Raw genomic sequence first — 6,000 nt, forward strand, 5'->3', positions numbered from 1 at the left:
ATACTCCACACAGGCGCCGATACGCATAGTAACAACGATACTCCACACAGGCGCCGATACGCATAGTAACAACGATACTCCACACAAGCGCCGACACGCACAGTAACAACGATACTCCTCACAAGCGCCGACACACACAGTAACAACGATACTCCACACAGGCGTCGACACGCACAGTAACAACGATACTCCACACAGGCGCAGATACGCATAATAACAACGATACTCCACACAAGCGCCGACACGCATAATAACAACGATACTCCACACAAGCGCCGACACGCACAGTAACAACGATACTCCACACAGGCGCCGATACGCATAATAACAACGATACTCCACACAGGCGCCGATACGCATAGTAACAACGATACTCCACACAGGCGCCTATACGCATAGTAACAACGATACTCCACACAAGCGCCGACACGCACAGTAACAACGATACTCCTCACAAGCGCCGACACACACAGTAACAACGATACTCCACACAGGCGCCGACACGCACAGTAACAACGGTACTCCACACAGGCGCCGATACGCACAGTGACAACGATACTCCACACAAGCGCCGATACGTACAGTTACACAACGATACTCCACACAGGCGCCGATACGCATAATAACAACGATACTCCACACAGGCGCCGATACGCATAGTAACAACGATACTCCACACAAGGGCCGATACGCATAGTAACAACGATACTCCACACAGGCGCCGATACGCATAGTAACAACGATACTCCACACAGGCGCCGATACGCATAGTAACAACGATACTCCACACAAGCGCCGATACGCACAGTAACAACGATACTCCCCAAATCCGGATTTGACTGAATGCGGTCAAGTTTAGAAAGAAAAGGTTTTGAGGCTGGCATAAACACCAAGCAGCCACAGTCAAGCCTTGATAGCAATATAGCAATATCATAAAGCAATATCACTGAGTTCTGGCAATGCATTTCTTCAGATTAATAGCATTATTAATTCTGGTCACCAAGTGTTAGTTCTATATTTGAAGGAATTTCTTGTCTGGTTATCATCACGGCATGAACACACAATGCCATTTTGAAAGTGATCAAACGTTACAAATGTTATATTTGGGATAACACTTTCTTAGTAAAAAACAGATTCTTGTACTCTTTTGGGTTGAGTCCCGTCCGCGATTCGAGAGTAAATTGGCACGGCTCCCTTGGCCGGAGGCTATGAACACACAATTCCATTTAGAAAGTGGTCAATTGTATCAAATGATATGTTTGGGATAACACTTTCTTAGTAAAGTATTGATTATAGTACTTTCTACTGGAATCTCTACTTTATTGAGAAAGTGTTATCCCAAATATATCATCAGTTATATCATCACTGCAATAGTGAGTGAGTTGGGTTTAACGCCGCTTTTAACAGTATTCCAGTTATATCACGGCGTGTCAGCTTAATGTGGGAGGAGAGCCCGAAGTGATGCAGGTCTCAGACGTTTACCGCTTCGATGAAACCCACGAGGACGGGAATTGTGCTGACAAACCTAGAAACATAATCCAGGCGAACCGGGATTCGAACCCACAATCATAGGTTTGGTGCCCAAGGGACGCAACTCTGCACAGCGAATCGCGGCGCCTCAGACGACTGGGCCCCCCGTGCCCCCCGAGAAACCATAAGACCCCACTGAGAACACCACGCAGTAGTGCTGTTTAAGCATTTATAAATTAAAAGTCTATAATCAGGAATCAGTTCTGCATTATGGTAAATCTGTGAAAAATAATTTAATATCGAAGAACTCCGGGCTAATAACACTACCCATGGGATAACATTTTCAATCATATGCGAACCAGAATGGTCCTGACCAATGCGAACTTGAACAGATTTTTCAGGAATGAACGAGCGCATTCGTCCAATTTATGTTTTATTTGTTTGTTTAACGCCGTACTCAGCTCTATTCTATCTGTATGACGGCGGTTTGTAAATAATCAAGTCTGGACCTGACAATCCAGTGATTGACATCGATCTACGCAATTGGGATACGATGACATGCATCAACCAAGTCAGCGGGCCTGAACACCTGATCCCGTTAGTCGCCTTTTAGGGTAAGCAGGGGTTTCTGAAGACCTATTCTTCACGGGTCGCACGAAAAAAGATGTGTGATGCTTGTTTCATGAACATATTTTTGATGAACTTCTGGATTTGAGAGATAAACAAAGCTCACCATATTGCAGATGTACACAGGACATAGACAGGGTCAATAGGTTAGGTGTCAAACTCATTTAAATATACAAATATTTTAATCTATTTATCTGTAATGGCAGTTTGGGCAGAGACAGGAATACTGGTAACTAAAGGCAACTTGTAAAGTGAGTGAGTGAGTTGGGTTTAACGCCGCTTTTAACATTATTCCAGTTATATCACGGCGTGTCAGCTTAATGTGGGAGGAAATCCCTAAATGATGCAGGTCTAAGACCACTTCGGTGAAACCCACGAGCACGGGTATGGTGCTGACAAACCTAAAAACATAATTGGGGCGAACCGGGATTCGAACCCACAATCAGAGGTTTCTGGCGTGCCCAAGGGACGCAACTCTACACAGCGAATCGCGGCGCCTTAGACCACTGGGCCACCCGTGCTCGCAACTCTTCACAGATAAAGAAATATTAAAATTATTAATTACTCACCTCTTTTCTCTTATGTCCACTGCCCAGTATACGTCACTGTCCAAATACCTTCCAGGAACCAGATTTCCAAATTGAGCTTCTGTGTAATCCATCCATTGGTACATTTGAAAGTGAGAAACACAAGCGGTACAACGCAAATGCATCCACCATGTTTTGTCAGTGTGTCAACAGGTGAACTGATTGAGCCAGCACGTGCAGCACGTGAAACTCAGGTTGAGGCGAGAGTGATCAAAGGCGTGGCCGGCGATATTGGACACGCTCTTGTTGATGCTGCATGCACTACATTCAGAGTCAGGAAGAATGTCAAACCATATACTAACCATAAAAAGAAACATGATACACCTTGATTTGGCAAAGAATGTAGTATCCAACTTTAAATGTTTTAAAAAGATAAACATAAACGCAGAAAACCAAACACCTTTAAATAGAGCTCATTGCCACCAAATGTCTAAGAACTTTTAAGCTTGTATTGATAAACGTATGAAAGGTTACACAAATAATGTACAAAACTCCTTGTGATAGCCGAGAGAATTTTGGAAAATGTTGAATAGAAATGATAGCAATTAAAGCGACAAACCCCTTTCCATAGTCATAAGATTTGTTTTTGTTTGTTTTTTGTTTAACGCCGCACTCGGCAATATTCCAGCTATATGACGGCTGTCTGAAAATAATCGAGTCTGGACCACACAATCCAGTGATTGACATCATGAGCATCGATCTACGCAATTGGGCACAATAACTTGCATCAACCAAGTCTGGTTCCCGTTAGTCGCCTCTTCCGACAAGCACAGTCGCTTTTTACAGCAAGCATGGGTTGGTGAAGACCTATTCTACCCCGGATCTTCACGGGTCCATAGTCATAAGAAAACTATACAAGCAGAGTCCATTGTACGATTCCGACTATATCATGAGCATGTGTTTATGAATAACTATCAAACAGTGATGATACCAGGTATTCACAGAACGGTGAGCGTATCCTGTCCCACAGGTGGCACCCGTCGCAAACACATGCAAAGGCAAGTCAGTTGTTCACTTGAAAAAAACAACACGGGAACATATGGTCAAAACTTTGCACCTGACATCATTTTTTGTAAGTGATGCGTCAAACCTTTAAATACCCTCCAGCTGTCTAACGTTAAACGTTTTGGAAGCTTTACATGGGCCTTGAACGCTGTAAACCTTGATTAACAACTTTTGAGCAAGAGTCGAATAAACACGCTCTTTTAACAACGGATATACTAGTACTTCCCGCCAGTACCCAAACCCGGAGCTGATGTCACCTGAGTCAGTCAATTAAGAAAGGTATATTTCTCGTTTATTGATAGTTTATTATTTCAGGACAATACATTTTTAAACTTTAAGGTATTTATTACATAACCTCAGACAAAGAATATCGATTTATGTGTTTGATCCTGAATGTTGCATGCTTTCATTTTTCTCACAAATAAGTAACAATACATAGTTGTCATGCATCAATCATTATGGCTTTATAAAATGTCTTTATTGGCCATCAACCTTGCATGCAGACAATGAAATAAGCATTAACTAATGTAACACGCCATCCGTCACATCAAAAAGTCGTTGGTATGGTGTGATCTGGTGTGTTCCAAATGACAACATTCAGTTATGGCAGGAACACGACACGGGCGTGGCGTCTTGGTCCTTAAGTTGAATAGGCATTCATCTGCACGTGTCTTGCTGTGGCGTAAGGCATCTGAAAAGACTGTGCCATCCATTACTTATTAATGACAACGTATTGTATTGTGTGTTCCAACTCCAGTGTGAAGCAGGTGCTCCCTCGACCAGCTGTGTCCTCCTTTTGTCAAGTTCCAGCTTTAGACAGAGTTAAAAAAGACAGCAACACACTTACCAGATTAACTACGCACAACATACTGTCTTACCTTTTTATGCACTGTATGTGAATGGCGGTGCTACTGGTAGGGTACGAAATTCTTACCCTTTTCACTTGGCATCAAAGTAATTTTCAGAAATCCATTCATAAAATTTTCACATTTTATCTTTCAAAGGAATCTGGTTATTCTCTAGCGTTGTCGTTTTATATTACAGTATAGCAGCTTATTGTGGCTGTCCCGTGGTATTGCCTCTCAACTCGGTAACACAGACACGTTCCCATGGCATTGAATGAATTACGTAGACAGCTTGAACGTCAAAGTTTGCTAAACTATTATCAACTGTTTAAAGAAATGAGAGCATTGCCACGGGACGTACGCGTATTGAACTATAAAGCTTTCTTGTTGATTGCTTACATAAGGGGTAGCCTAGTGGTTTAAGCCTTCGCTCGTCACGCAGAAGGCCCAGGTTCGATTCCCCAAATGGGTACAATGTGTGAAGCTCATTTCTGGTGTCCCCCGATAGTGCTGGAATATTGCTAAAAGCGGCGTAAAAGCATACTCACTCACTGCTTACATAGTTTCATTCATCTACTGTGAATAGCAACCTACAATAAATTACGGTTATAACGAACTCAAAGGGACTACTAATTTTAGTTCGTTATAACCGTAGTTCGTTATAAGCATATATACAGCATAACTACAGCAAATAGTCGGGACCCAAAAAGTAAGTTCGTTATATCCGTCAGTTCGTTATAAGCGTGTTCGTTATAACCGTAGTTTACTGTGCTAACTTCCATCTGCCTTTAGTCGTCATTTCAGTTTATTTTGAAAGTGTAAGCTATCGGCCTATTATTACATTTTTTGTATTACAATCGGCGGTGTGTACACTGGTCTTAGAGAAGTAACAACAATGAACTACGGAGTGACATCGCTTGGTACATTTGCTTGATGTTTAATGATTTTACATTCAGTTGTAGACATAAGAGTATTAAATGTATGTTTGGTTGGATATCCACAATATCTCTTGGAAAGTAATCCATTTGTAGAGCTGTGATGATCCGGGGTAGAATAGGTCTTCAGCAAGCCATGCTTGCCGTAAAAGGTGACTAACGGGATCGGGTGGTCAGACTCACTGACTTGGTTGATGCATGTCATCGCATCGCAATTGCGTAGATCAATGCTGATGATGTCAGTCACTTGATTGTCTGGTCCAGACTTATTTATAGATCGCCGTCATATAGCTGGAATATTGCTGAGTGCGGCGTTAAACAACAGACAAACAAATAAACAACCAGTAACTTGTCATAACCAGAGCAGATTGACAATCTTCTGTTACGTGGGATATCAGTGTATCTCCCTATTTCAACGACCGCCTCCGTGGTCTAGTGGTAGAGCGTCCGCCCGGAGAGCGGAAGGTACCAAAAGACGTTAAAAGATGGTACTTGTTGTTACCCTGTCTGGCGCTCGGCATTAACGGGCTA

Source organism: Haliotis cracherodii, unplaced genomic scaffold, assembly GCF_022045235.1.
Source record: "Haliotis cracherodii isolate W230 unplaced genomic scaffold, xgHalCrac1.p SCAF_21, whole genome shotgun sequence".
Classification (NCBI taxonomy): domain Eukaryota; kingdom Metazoa; phylum Mollusca; class Gastropoda; order Lepetellida; family Haliotidae; genus Haliotis; species Haliotis cracherodii.